Source organism: Elephantulus edwardii, unplaced genomic scaffold (assembly GCF_000299155.1).
Source record: "Elephantulus edwardii isolate Elephantulus edwardi_28Jun2011 unplaced genomic scaffold, EleEdw1.0 scaffold00091, whole genome shotgun sequence".
Classification (NCBI taxonomy): Eukaryota; Metazoa; Chordata; class Mammalia; order Macroscelidea; family Macroscelididae; genus Elephantulus; species Elephantulus edwardii.
Window position 1 is genome coordinate 7,964,898 of NW_006399841.1, and position 15,946 is coordinate 7,980,843.

The following is a 15,946-nucleotide window of genomic DNA, read 5'->3' on the forward strand; positions in this document are numbered from 1 at the left end:
GCAGCATCCTTCATCCATGGTGCTATGTACACGGATGCAGCCCGCAGCATCCTTCATCCATGGTGCTACCTACGTACACAGATTCAGCCTATGGCGTCCTTCCATCCATGCTGCTACATACACGGATGCAGCTCATGGCCTCCTTCATCCATGGTGCTATGTACACAGATGCAGTCCCGTGGCATCTTTCTATCCATGTCCTTCCATCCATGCTACTATGCATAAATAGCCAAGTCACGACAGTTGGGTGCTGGTCATCCACACTGCGGGCATGGCTCTGGTCCTACCAAAGCCTCAGTCATCAGGTCTCAACTCTCAGCAGCCCCGCATAGTCTACTCTTTTGGTCTTTCTCCTTTCATCCCTCTTGCTCTTGGACAGAGGGTCAATGGCTCCTCTATACCATTGAGAATGGCGCTACGCTGGGACCCTCACATTGGTCCTCACATCCTCTTCTCCCAATTCCAATGATCTAGAGTTCCAGAGAGCAAGACTACAGTCCACGTTCTTCTCAGAGCCTCAGATTTAACAAGTGATTTCCAGTGAATATAAGCAGATAACAGAGACACAGACTAGAGGAATCCTCCAGCCTACCCAACACAGACCACTCTTTCTCTTTCTCTCTCTGGAGTTTTTCTCAGCCTCATCACAGCACTTTTGTCTGGTCAAGTTGCGACTAGAGCAGGCATTTTCCATGAGTATGGCATCTTTGACTTGGTTGCAGATCTTCACACAGAAACGAGTGTTGGAGGACAGCTCCGGGGTGAAGGGCAGGATGTCCTCTCTGTGCCAGTTGGTGCTGCACAACGGTTTGTGGCTGGGCTGGTGAGTGGAAAGGAACAATGAGCTTCCGCTTAGCGCGGATGGCCTGAAACCTCTGTTCCGGTTTGTTGTTCATCTTAGAAAAGGATGTTACATGGCAGGGCTGTTTGCCCAATTGACAAAAGGCATTTACAAATACCATCTACCAATCAATCTGAAATATTTTTCAAAACGGAGGCATTCTCTTCCTTCTTATCTGTAGAGTAAAATAAAACACAACAAAACCCCAAACCTACTGCTGTCTAGTTAAGTCTGACTTATGTTGTTAGGTGTCATTGAGTTGTGCATGACTCATAGTGACTCTGTGAATGATACACTTGAACCCCGTCATAACCTCATCATCTCTGACATGCATGAGTCCATTTCTGCAGTTGCTATGTCTATTCATCTCAATGAAGGTCTTGACCTTATATCTTTCCAAGCATAATGTCCCTTTCCAAGGAATAGATTGCACGTACTCCACAATGTTTTCTTAGCTGTAATTTTTACAGAAGAAGATGACCAGCTCTTGGTCAAGGGTTGCACTTAATCGCCCAGTAAGCATATGTGGCAAAGGTGGTAGTTGATCTCACTGTCTTCATCATCAGGCACCTCCTTCTACCAGTCCTACCCTCATCAGTGGAATCGGCTTCCATGCATTCTACAGGGTGTAGATGGCGAGTATGGGCCCCTGATGTGGAAAATTCAGAGATAATGACATAAATGTTCTTGACAAGCAAAGAAATGCATCTTGAATGAACTGATGCAGTACCAGAGCTGATTTAATGCAGGTATGAATTCTTTTATCAATGTTGAAGTTCACCCTTCTCTTCAGAAACACATCCTGCAGCTGCTGGGCTGACGGACCATAAAAGCATTAACATAACTGTCTGAGCAGAAACAAAACTTTATTTCCCATGATCCATTAATCATCTGCAATTAAATTACCATGTTTGGTTATTAGAGAAAACCTCAGTAAAAACCAACCAACCAAACAACAACAAACCCAAACAAAACCTCTCAACACAAAACCAAAATCAACCCAGAATTATACAATAAACCCTCTGACAATTTATTAGAGGGAGTTAGAAAAGTTTTAAATTCACTTTTCAAATAAGGGTATGTCATTGGGAAGGAAAGTTGGAAGATATATCTTTAGATTCAATGACTTAAATCCACATTTAAAGGATAAACCTAGTTCGAATCTTTGCACAAACAAATCAACCGTAAACGTATCCTTTTGAGACATCTGGGTTAACTTGATTATGGATTAAGGTACAGATTATGTCAATGACTTATTATTACTTTTTCTGGGGGAGGGGAGAAGAAACAGCACTTCTTTTTCATTCCATGACTTGTTGTTGTTATGTGCCATCGAGTCACTTGCGATTCATAGTGACCCTATGTACAAGAACCCTAAACATCATTCTATCCTGTGCCAACCTCTCTGTCTCAAACACACTCATTCCCACCACTCCACTCACAGAATCTATCCATCTCATTGAGGGTCTTCCTCTCCTGCACCGTCCCTCCACTCTCCCAAACATGATGTCCCTCTCCAAGGACTTAAACAATGATAATCACCAGTGCCACTGACTCAGTCTGAACTCACAGCAGCACACACACCATCAGGAGTCTCAGGCTGTAAATGTTTTTGTGAGGGAACTGCTCATCTTTCTCCCAAATAGCAGAGGGTGGATTAAATGTAAGAACTACAAATGAAAGAAAATGCCTTGAGTAGAAGGCACAGAATTGTGTCCCTCTAGATACCCCATCACCGTCTGGCTCTGCTGTATTTTGATCATCTCTAACCACCACCGCAGTGTGTATTTTTTGCCAGGATGATATAACCAAAATTCCTAGATACTCTCTCTTCTTTTTTTAAATTCAGTATGTTTTCAAAAGCTTCGCTGTAGAGTTCATCTGAAACCCTCCAAATTTCTATCTTCCAAAAACACCCTTTAAGTTTCCATTAAAAAAATTGCCTCCTCTACACTCTCCCCCTCAAGTATGGTGCATGCTTCCCTCTATTGTGCCTAGTTTTAAAATAGTGATTTTTCCATTGGGAGCTCTGGTGGTCTTACAGGTAAGGTGGTGCACTGTGAAACCAAAGGCAGGAGGTTTGAATCAACCAGCTGCTCCACTGTAGAAAGATGGGTGGTCTCCTCCCAGGCTACTTATAGCCTCTGTAAAACTGCTGGAGGGTCAAATAGGAGTAGAATCTGACTGAATTGCAATGAAGTCCTATTTTATTCCATTAGATTGCATTTCTTATCTAGATAATATCTGCATTTCTCTACTTTTTCTTGCATATCTCTCTAACTTCCACTCCTAATCTTAAGTCTACTCCTTTTAAACAGGATTTTGTTATTAGGTGCTATGGAATGATGCTATGGAAAATAGATCTGAATCCTTCCCTATCTTGTGCCATAGTCAACATCTCTAATACACTTGAGATCACTGCTTCAAGTCTCTATGTTAATACAGCTCATGGAAGGTCTTTCTCTCTTTTGCTACCTCTCCACCTGTCTAAGCAATAGCCTTTCCACCTTTCTAAGAAACAGCCTCTCCTAGAAACACGCCCAAAGTATGTGAAACAGAGCTTCAACAAGTTTCGTGTTCAGGAAGTCAACAAGGAACAGTTTCAAGTATTAAGCATTTACTAATTACGACAACTGCGTTAGGTAAAGTACGATGAGAATTAGCTTTGACAATGAGATGAAGTGTTCACTGGTGACTTTAGCACTGAAGCACTTGGTTAGCAGTCAAAATATTACCAATAACAAAAAAATAGACAGGAAGATGTTTTCTTCAGAGGACTTATTTTTTAATAAACATAAAGAATCATAAACAGATTTTAATGTCAATGAGAACGACTCAGTAGAGGGGAGAAACCTAAGGAAAGGAAGATTTTTCTGAAGTAAATTCCTTGAGTAGGAAAAGGGTGGATTATAGTGTTCAGAGCAGGGCTTTGGATAGGAGCATGTGGATGGTTTGCTCTTCTCAGTCTTCACGGTCTTTCTAGTTAAGGCAGGAGCAACACCATCAAATTAAACACTTCTGTTACACCACAACACTCAGAAGACACTCAGCCGGCAGAAAGGGCTGCCTTTTACACACTGTAGATGCAGAAGATGTTTGACAGTTCAGGAAAATAGACAACATTGTCAGAACTTTTTAATTTTAAAAGTAAATCTGTGCCCTTGCTTTTATGTAAAGGCCTCCACTTTTAAAATATTTACAGCTCGTTCAGAATGAAAGGACAGGAGGAGCACTGGAAGCCAATCTGAATGCAGAGGCCGGTTGACTGACTGGCGATGTGAGTAATCACTTCCAGGCTCACTGTTGTCTTTAACGCCCGGCTTTCCACGCCCGGAGAGGTTTCCACATACAAACCTGAGTGTATCACCGTGCTGCCCAAAATCCTTAAAGAGCTTTCTCATTTTTAAACGCAATAGTTTAAACTTTGTAAAACAGATCACACCATGCTCTTTCTGAGCTAACTTTCCCAGCCTCGTGTTTTGCCATCACTCTCAGCCTTGACTCTTCACCTATAGAAAATCTCGAATTCCTCATGGGTGCCCTCGTCACACTTTTACTTCCTGCCTATGGCTCGTGCAGTTTTTATTGATTGAGATGTTATTTTCTTCCTCTTTCTCTGGGTACTTGCTACTAACAATTCAGGTCTTAACTCTCTTCAAAGTTCCTTGTCCATCCTGAACTCACTCTATTTTCTATTCTTGTTGTTGTTATGTGCTGTTGAGTCACCTGTGACTCATTGCAACCCTATATACAATAGCCCTACACCCTGCTTTATCCTGTGCCAATCTTACTGTTTCTGACACACCTATCCCCATTACCCAAGTCACTGAATCAATCCATCTCATCAAGGGTCTTCCCCTCTACCCTCCCAAGCATGAAGTCCTTCTCCAAGAACTGGTCCCACCTTGTGACATGTCCAAAGTATGTCAGATGAAGCTTCAAAATCCTTGCTCTAAGGAAGCCTGGCTTCACCCTCTCCAGGATGAACCTGTTTGTTCTCTTAGCAGTTCATAGTCTATTCAACACTCTTCTCCAGCACCACAGCTCAAAGGCATCCATCCTCTATCATCGCTATTCACTGTCCAACTCTCTGGTGTATAGAAAGTAATTGCAAAGACTATGGCCCAGATCAGGCACACCCTAGTCTCCATTTTCCAAGACCCTTTTGGTGGCCTCTAATATAACTCATAAAGGAATTCTGATGGCTTAGTGGTAAGAAGTTGTAAAGCCAACCCAAATATACACAATTTGAATCCACCAGCTACTTTATAGAAGAAAGATGGAAAATCAGTTCTCATGCCATTTACCTGCTGAAGGGTTAGCCAGGAGCCGGTTCCAATTGGATGGTACTTAAAGCAACAACAGACATAAAATAAGAACTTCAATCGCTGTTGTTGTTGTTATGTGTTGCCCACTCATAAGTGACCTATAACTGACCCTCTCGTGGACTTTCAGAGGCTGTAAATTACACAGAACATTAATCATCTTTGCATGGAGCAGCTAGTGGACCCGAACCACATGTTTTTGGCTTAACATTGCAAGTCCTTACCAGTAAGTCACTACAGTGCATTTTAATCTATCATCTTTAAGTATAAATTGGTTATCTTATTTGAACGCTTATTTTAAAAGGCATGAATCAACTAATCAAGACAGAGGCATACAGTGCTTCAAATAATTATATTCCAGAGAACATATAACGTATATTCCACGGAACTGAAGATTTCCAAATTCTACCCCTCCCCTTTTTATAGCTGAGAAAGGAAAGGCCCTGTCTACTTAGCGGTCCCACTGCTGAGCACAACCCAACCATCTTCTTGCATCTTGTGAATTCCCAGGACGTATCAGGTAGGTGGGGTCGATCTGCACTCGGATACATTGCTAGATAGAACTTTCAATACTGGAATTTCATACAAAAGAGAAATGGTACAAGGGCAAAATATTAGCCATAATAAGAGGGAGCATTAAAAGTTGTTCAATAATTTTATCACAAACATTGTATAGCAGGTAGAGAAAAGCAAAATCAGATGGATTTTTAAGTCGTTTTCTGTTCAGAATATGAGGAGGAGGGCTAAAAGGGAACACACAAAACCCCTCCTTGTTTTCATGGTCTTAGACTTCTGACAGCACATTACAGAAAATGCCTACTGTTGCCAGACCATCTCTCCACTTAAGTTGCTTCTGATTCACAGCGACCCTATGGGACAAGGCAATTGTGGAGACATAGGGTTTCGTAGGCGCTAAATCTTTACTTACGAATTTTATGACAACATCTTTCTCCTTTGGAGCAGATGATACATTTGAACCCTCAATCTTTTGGGTACTAGCCCCAAACTTAACTCACTATACCACCAGGGCTGCTTTGACATTAGGAGACTCAGAAGCATTTTTCCTTTGAAATGAATAAGAGATAGTGTGTGTCTCCTTTGGAGAAGATGGTGATGACAGGTCTTCCACAACTGATGAATGAGATATTGCAAGTGAGGGTAAAGAAAGGCTGGCAAGCATTTCAAGTCGTGGATAATCAACAGGCCTGGCCTCACTACTAATTGTAGCGAGCTCCAAATTGCAAATTCTGCTGATTGCAGTCCCTGTCTGGGAACTGCATGCCCAAGTCTAATAATCAGCAGTAACAGCGTTAATAATCTCCCAACAACCTTCCCCCAGCTCTTTTGTTTTCTTTTTAATTTCTATAGCTGTTTCCCCCACATTTTCTCTCTGGATTTAGAGTTAGGGAACTGAATGATAAGCATTGAATACCAGTTAGGGGCTAGGTATTGTGAACTGCTCATAATTTCATTTCACCATTAAACAAATAACAATATCATGTGCATTCCCATCAACATATACAAACTTGGGGGAAAGAGAAGTTAAAGGACTCACTCATGGCCATAAGCTGTAAATGTGCTCCACGGAATCATGCTATCACATCTCTGACATATTTTTTTAGTTTGGGACTAAATCTATTATTACATTATTGTTAGTTGCTGTGTGTCAGTTCCAATGCTGAGAAACACAGTGTGCGTAGAGCAGAATGGATTGCAAAGCTGTGACACTCCTAGGTAGATCACCAGACTTGTCTTCTGAGGTATCCTTGTTTGGAATTGAACCATTAACCTTTCAGGCTCTATGGGAGTGTAAACATCTGAATCACCTGGAATTCCTTAATAGACATATCTGTCAGTCACTCACTCGTTGTCAAGTGAGAACTGACTTATAACTGATTGTCCATTGAGTTCCTACTCACTATCCATATATCTCTTAGGGAGCTCTGGTCCTTTTTGGCTAGGGAGTTGTATTGCCAACCCAAAGATGGGCGGTTTGAATCCCAAGCTGCTTTGTGGGAGAACGATGAACAATCTCCTCCCATGCTATTTACAGTCTGTGAAAATCCTCTGGAGTGTCAGCTATGAGTCAGTTATTTTATCTTTGCATTCCAAACTTATCCCAGAGGAAAAGCTGATTTTGACTCAGCTCTATATGTCAGCAACCCACAGTGTATCTTCAGTCCTGTGTTTTTTCAATGTTCCCTTCCATCTGGGGGAATCTTTTAGTCAAAGTGTAGACCGAGTCATTTAGCCCGGGCTTTGGTTTTCCAATCTTCTGTATTCATTTTCACATTAACACCTTGCCCCCACCCCAAAGCCTAGGGGCTTTTTGTTTATTTTGTTTTGTTTTTATAATGTAATAACAACTTAGCAATATAATCTTCTATTGGAGCTATTTTAACACTGAGGTAATGAGCACAGGACTCTGGAACATCTGCCTGAAGGTTCATTGGGTAGTAGAAAATACCTGAGGGTGAAAGTATTTTGATTTCCATGAGGGGAAACTTCATGAATAAGATGGAAAGTCTGCTTGTCAAGTATAATATCCTACCATACAATAGGTTTTCAAAGCCTGTTGTTTCAGAAGTGAACATCAAGTCTTGCTTCCTGTTCTGTCTTAGTCAAGGAGCTCTGCTGCAAATTGTCCACCATGAGTGACTTTTGTGTCACCTGTCACACAAGTGATACAGTTTCTAGCATCGCCGCAACCCACACATTACACCAGTACAGCAGACTGACAGACAAGCGCTGTATCAACAACAGCAAATAACGAACAGGCAAGACTACAGACACTCATCTATAAAGTAGTGAGCAGCATGCAAAGAGTTCTGATATCACAAACTGAAAGATAGATATTGTACCTCTAACAAGAAGCTGTAAAGACAACCAGGAATACAAATATTACAAATATCATGAAGCTGGACTCCTTGAGAAGAATGTGGTACTGATCTGATGGCACATAACAATATGGGCTACTTTAAACAAAAAGCTTGGCAAGACATTTTAAGCATTTCTTGAAAATGATTTTGCACTTGTTTGGCTTCACTCAGTTTCTTTGTTGTTGTTGTTGTTGTCAAGTGCTGTAGAGTAGTACATGACCTATAGAGACCCTATGAAATTGGAAACAATATGCTAGAATATCACACACACGTGTGTGTGTGTGTGTGTGTGTGTGTGTGTGGTATGAATATACCAACTGACATCTCAACTTTGAGAAGCACCGGCAGGGTAAGAAGATAAGCGCTCCTTTTTTGGTCTGCTCTTCTTTTTTTAATTTTTAAAGATTCAGTTCCTGGTAGTAGTCTTTGCTCATCAAACTATAAAAGGCCTAAAGTAAATGATGCGGCCATGCTTTTAATAAATGTTTTTATGTTCCAGTCTAAGCCAATACATGTAGTAAACAGTCTGTGGAGGACATGATTAACATTCCTTGTTTGTTGTCAAAGTCTGAGTCATGGTTCTGAGAAGGCTGACGTCGGCAGATGGCAAGGTTTTGATGAGAGTTCTTATTAAAAGTTGAGAACATTAAGAAGTAAACCCAAAGGAGAAAAAGCAATAGTTTGCTGGTTAGGAAGGTTGGAGTTTCAGTTTGCATTCAATACGCTCCCACACGGCTTACTGAATTTCCAGAATGGATTGAACATATATTGCATTTTTCCATGTGTCTGAACCAAATAGTCTAAGAAGCAAATTGTAACTGAAATAACTAAAGCCTCAAAAAAATATGAGGGACAAGCAAGCATCCTCCTTCTAAAGGACCACGGCAATTTAAGAGGTAATGAAATCTTTGCCCTACTCCTGTGATTTAGAAAACTGGGAACACCTAGGTGTAACTTTTCCACATGAAAACCAACACAAACTCTAAGATACTTTTAAACGCATCATCTTTTCGACCCACATGTAATTCATCTATCCCATCAGGCTGCATTCAGAAATAGTTTTTTCTGTGGTTCTGAGACCAGCTGGGCTGAATTACCTTACTAGGACATGTTGAGCAAATCAAGAAGAAATTTCATAACAATCCTAAGTTTTTCTATTACACAAATGCTTTTCATATGTATTTCTTGAAAAAAAGGCTGGTTTTAGACAACGTGGGTGAAAATCTCTATGTTCTCAAAAAACCTTATTAAGATATTTTTCTGTAAATTTCCATTCAGGATAAACACAAAGCTTGATGTATTTCAAACTGAAAAGGTGGGACAATAACGTTCCAAAGACACTCCTGTAAGTGTCTTGTTGTTACTCATATATAACAGTAAAATAAGGGGTAAGTTAATTTATCTTTCTAATGAATGGTGCTGACAACAGGTCAACCCAACAAGGAAGTACAGACTTACCTGTGTTTGCTTTCCAGTCTGCAGTGAACAACTGAACATCGGGCTGCATTGGGGTTTTTTGTGTTTTTTTTTGTTTTTGTTTTTTAGCCACATCAAAGATTCAGCTAGAATGGGTCTGCAGTAAAACCATGGAATGTTCCGACAGTGCAGACTCCGAGTAGCTGTGGAGCAGGAATATATCCCATTGTCAACTTTCATCCAGAGGTCGTAGCATCCTGGAATAGCCAGAACTGGAGGTTCTGACAGGCGTCACCTTGCAGTTGCTTGTGAAGAACGTATGTGGGGTGTGGGGAAAGGAGCTTGGAGCCACGATCCACTTCTGGTCCCTGTTCTTCCCTCCCCTTCACTTCTTTGCTGTCCTTTGACATCAAGACTCCGAAATCCTGCCTCCAGTTCAAGGCCTGTGCTTGCTTCCACCTCGCTCTGCTATTGGTCTACTTTATTAAAAAGATTTGTTCTACTCTTAAAAAAAAAAAAAGAGATTCAGCTAGGTTTGTTTAACATGTGCTTTTCAACCAAATCTATAGGTCATTCTATAGAATCAAAGCTACTTTTTCAACTTACAATATCTGACTGGGACAATGAGAAGCATGGTGGCACAGTTGCTAAAATGCTCAACTGCTAATCAAAAAAGTCAGCTGTCTGAATCCACCATCCACTCCACAGTCAGCTTGGCTAAAGATTTACGTACAGCCTTGGAAACTGCAGAGCATTTCTGCTCTGTCCTGTAGGTTGGCTAAGAATTAGAATTGAATTAATGAAAGTGGTTTTGGTTTGGACAAGAATGGAGAACTCAGTGAGCAAATTTTAGTGAAAAACCGTATGACTTCACCCCAGAAGAGTAAGTAAACACAAGATACCTGTGCGTACCTTGTTGGCTGGGGATGCTGCCCCTTTGCCAGACCATCCAGTGAGAAGCTAATATAAGGCAATCATTTTCTAGGTATTATACAGAATGTCAAACCAATTTCCCCAAATAAATTCTTGAGCAAATAATGTAAATGTTTCTTCCAACTTTTCTCCCACCATAAGTAAGGGAAAAATAGTTTTGCTGATGCTGTTGTTGTTATGTACCGTCGAGTTTCTTGCATCTCATAGCAACATTATGTACAAGAGCTTTAATCCCAGCTCTATCCTGTGCCAACCTGTGTCTGACACACCTACTCCCATTAACCCAATCATTGAAGCAATCCATCTCATCAAGGGTCTCTCTCTCTCTTACGCTGTTCTTCTACCCTCCCAAACATGATGTCCCTCTCCAAGTACTGGTCTCTTTTTGCAACATGCCAAACTACGTCAGACAAAGCTTCAGAATCCTTGACTCCAAGGAGCAACCCCGTTTCATGCTCTCCAGAACAAACCTCCAACACTCTTCTCCAGCACCACAGCTCAAAGGCATCAATTCTCTTTCTATCATCCCTAGTCACTGTCCAGCTCTCTGATGCGTAACACTCAATTGTGAAGACTATGGCCTGGATCAGATGCACCTTAGCCTCCAGCCTGATGTCGTTGCTCTTCAGTACTCTGGAGAGGTCCCCCACAGCTGACTTTCCCAATGCAATTCATCTCTTGAGTTCTTGATTGCTGTTACCAAGCGTGTTGATTGTGGAACCAAGCAAACTAAGACAGTTAACAATCTTAATATCTTTACCCTCTATCATGATGCTGCCCATCGGCCCAGTGGTGAGTATCTTTGTTTTCTTAATGTTGAGCTTCGATCCATATTGGAGGCTGCAGACCTTGACCTTGTGCAGCAAGTGCTTCAGGTCCTCCTCAGTTTCAGCAAGCAGGGTTGTGTCATCTGTAGGTTGATAGTGTATAAAAAACCTAAGTCACGCTGCCATCAAGTGACCCTCTAGCACGTTTCAGAGACTGTACATCAGACAGCAGGAGTGTCCATCGTCCTCCTGCACAAGCTCTGACACATTCCAAAGGCTGAAGATCAAGGCCGTTGGGTTCGAGCCCGATCCTGCCCTGAGAACGCTCTGATAATTTCTCAGCTGAGTTTGCCCACTGCACTTGGCCTCTGATAGCCTCAGTCCCAGTCTCCACACCATGCCCATCCCATCAGGCAGGTGCGAGGTGCAAAGAGAAGGCTGCTTTCGAGAGATCTAAGCTAACAGTGTGTGAGCCGCATCCGGCAGATATGGTCTATTCAGAGTATTTTTTAAAAAAATTATATTGACTGTCAGTATTTAAAAATCAGGAGGGGATATATGATTGGGTATTATTGTCATGACAGGAGTCCAGAACAAAGGCTGTACAGTGGAGTGGACTTGTGGGGAGGGATGTATAACAATGAAAGACTTTCTTTTTTTTTTTTTAATTTGTTTTTACTAGCTCATTTACAAAATTCAAATTCAAATTTGAACAAATTCTTTCAATTTTCCTCAACCCCTTCATCAAATTGTACAGCCCAATAATCCATCCACCCTTCCCTCTGCACATCCACATCCCTTTGTTTCCAGCCTCTCCCACCCCTCCTGGATCTTTTTCAAAGAGAAGAGCGAACTAGGGGAGGGGTTGGGCAGGGAGAACAGCTCAACAATGAAAGAATGGAAATCCAAAGTCTCTGTAAAATTTCATTAAAATTAATAAAATTTTTTTTTAAAAAGGAAAAAAACCAAACCCCATAACCCAACAAACTTCTCAACTCTCAGATGAGAAAACCAGAGGAAGGGAGTTCTGGGTTTCTTCCTTGTCACCACCTACCTTGGATAGTGGGCATTTGGACTTGTAAATACCCATTGTAAAAAAATAGTACTTGATTAGTTACTCCTGAGATATCACTTTAAAGAGAAATTTCTCAGACAAAATATTCTTGAGCACAAGTGAAAGTTCAGATCTCATTCATAGAGATGTAGTGGGAATGTGAGAAAGTTGTAGAAACAGACATGTATCGTAGGGGATGGAATGTTTTCAGAAGCAACTGGTCTGGGTGCCGGCTTTACTGCACACGACCATAAATCCATCTTCTCTTTTGTAGTAAATGCAGGGCAATAGGGTTAATATTTTGGACATACGTGATTTGAAGCTATCCTTGGACATGAAGGAGGAAAAAGAAATAATCTTTGCTCATGTAAATGATAAGCAAATCGATCTGTGACTTATAATTAGTCGTAGCTAGCAACAATGATTTATCCCCTGCCAGGGAGAGTAAGTCAAACAGTGTCAACGCTCACTTAATAAAAAACACAGAGCTCTGCTGCTTCTCAACTATTAGAATTTTCTCCAGCAGGTCATCAAAAATGCTGAACATAGTTGATTAAGACTCAGTTCAGAGTCAAAGTAGAGTTTTTTCAGCATCTCTATTTGAATTCTACCTATGTTGTGAGTATGTTGTTAGGGGTTGTTGTAGCGGAACACATAGCTACCCTCCAGTAGGTTTTCAGAGGTTGTAACAAGGGAATGCCTATCTTTCTTCCACAGAGAAGCTTGTGGATTCGAACGACATGACTTTGAGTTGGCAGCACAACTCCTTATCATTAGGCCACTAGAACTCCTTTGTTATATGTAGAAGACTGACTCAACTTTCATAACATGAATGCACCCATGGAACTAGTACCCAGATGCAAACCAGAGAAGCATTAGTACACCTCAGAAGCTATGCCCTTCGTCACATACTAACCACTATTCTCGGCAGTGGAAACAGCTACCATCGTAGGCTACTACAGTTTGTTTTTTAACAGATATCAATGAAATAATAAAACATGTGTTTTCTTTGTGCCTGGATTCCTTCACACATCATTGTGCTTATGAGATTCAACTACGTTGTCAAGAGTAGTTATTCACATTGCTAAAGAGTATTTCAATGTGTAAATATGCCACCATTTATTTATCCATTCAGCTGTGATGGAAGGCTGGGTGGTTTCCAATACATGTCTGTTATAAATAGTGCATCCAGAAATATTCTTGGACATTTCTTCTGATACAGCCATGAATGCACGTCTATTTTTAAAAACTCTCATTGCCATGAAGTTGAAATCAACTCATAGCTGCCCTCCCAGGTTTCTGTAGCTGTAGATCATACAGGAGGACATTACCCAGCTTTCTCCTAAGGAGCCTCTGATGGCTTTAAATGGATAGAGAGGAAGTCTTTGAATTAGTAGTACAGCTTCCTACAGACTCTGTCATCAGTCAGAGTTTCTGTATTTCTAAAGTCCACCTTAAGGCATCTTCCATATGCTTAGAGTTATTTAGACCCCCTGGATCCACTCACTGAGTCCGCCCTCATTACGCTGTGTGACAGAGAGTTTGCTTTGGGCTTCAGGGACTTTTTTTCCTAATTGGGTTCCTGCTTCTCTGGCTCCCTGGATCCTGTTCCTCTTCTCATAATAGTTCCTCTGCCCTTTATTTAGTTAGCCCATGAATCTCCACTGTAAAATGAGCTAGACACATGCCATTTTGTTCCAAACTGTTTAATCTCCATAATAATTGCTTCTTGAAAACGATTTTAGGAAAGTTGATTTCCCCAAGGGATCCAGGAGTGGCTCAACTCCATGTCTTCTCTCACTGTGGTTCTGGTTCTCTTTAGGGTTTAGAGTATCTTCTGTCAGAAGCAAATCATATCCTTAACTCCATCTTAGTGAATCTGTGCTTAATTTAAAACAATCTGTTTTTACCCTCTCCAGGACAGACCTGTTTCTTCTCTTGGCCGGGCGTGGTGTGTTCAATACTCTCCTCCAGCGCCACAACTCAAAGGTTTCAGTTTGGTCTCATTGTCAGGAGGGGAAAATCCTTGGAGAAGAACAGCAGGCTTGGAAGGGTAGAAGGTCAGTGCAAGAGTGGAAGACCCTGGATGAGATGGGGTGACACAGTGAACATGGCAATGGAGTCAGATGTGTCCGAGATGATGAAGATGGCTCAGAATAGGACAAGGTTTATAGAAGATGTTTATAGGTTGCCGTGAGTAGTAAATTGACTCAATGACATGTAACAACAACAAGCTAAACATAGTTTGTTTACTTTCCAACAGTCATTACAGCTGCAGAAAATCCCTCAGATTGTTTATCTGACCCAGGACAGATGTCCAAAGCAAACAGTATCACAGAGAAATCTTTTAGCAAATTAGATTATTGGTATGAACTTGGTCTGATACAGGGTAAACTCTTAATTTTTCTCACTAGTGCCTGTTAAGGATAGAATTATGCTCCTCAAAAATATCCATTATAATTCCCAACAATTCTCATAAGAGGTGATCCACGAGAATGTAGAAATTATCAAATAATATCATTAATATCACACGCACAGAGTCTTGCTGGAGATTATTTAAAAATGGCTAGAAGCGTACTTGGATAGATAAGAGCCAGAAATTCAAGCTGGATTTAGAAGAGGCTGTTGTACCAGGGATATTACTGCTCATGTCAGATGGATCTCGATGGAAAGCAGAGACTATAAGAGGATGTTTATTTGTTTTATTGACTATGCACTTGTCTATGTGGATCACATCAAATTATGGCTAACATTATTAGAAGAATGAGAAGCCCAGAATACTTAATTATATTCATATAAAACCTATACTTGGACAAAGATACTGGTTGCACAAACAGGGCAAGGGAACATTGCATGATTTAAAATTAGGAAAGGTGTGTGTTGTACCCTTTTTTCATATCTATTCAACCTGTAAACTGAGCAAATATAATTCAGGAGTCTGGACTTTATGAAGAGGAATATAGCATCAGGCTCAGAGGAAGACTTATCAACAATCTGTGTTATGTAGAGCACCTAACAGAGGTTGAATCTTACTAACTCAAAATGAGGAAGACTTGAAGTGCTTGCTGCAGAAGATTAAAGATTCCAGTCTTCAATGTGAATTACACCTCAACATAAAGAAAACAAAGACCCTCACTGCCAGACCATAGGCAACAATATCACGCTAGATGGAGAGAAGACTGAAATTGTCAATTATTTCATCTTGCTTGGACCCACAGTCAATGCACATGGTATCAACAGTCAGGAGAACAGAAACGTGTAGCATTGGGAAAGTCTGCCATTATGGATTCTCCCTAAAGCGCAATAATGTCAGTTTAAAGACTAAGATGTGCCTGATTCAAGTCACAGCCTTTCCAATCACCTATTATGCAGCTGAGAATTGGACAATGAATAAGGGTGGCAACAGAAGAATGGATACATTTGAGTTATAGTGCTGGAGAAGAGTGCTGATTATCTCACAGATTGCCAAATATCCATTTCTCTAGATATGTCTTAGAGCAAGTGGTAGCTTCAGTTTTCCTCGAAGGCAAAGACGGTGGGGATTCAACTCCCATATTCTGGACATGCTGTTAATAGAGGCTATTCCTTGGAAAAGGACATAATGCTTCAAAAGACGGAGGGTCAGTGAAGGAGAAGATCCCCAGTGAGATGGACTGATACAGTATCCATGGCAACAGAATCAAAATGTATGGAGAAAGATAAGGAAGGCACAAGATAGGACACAATTCAGA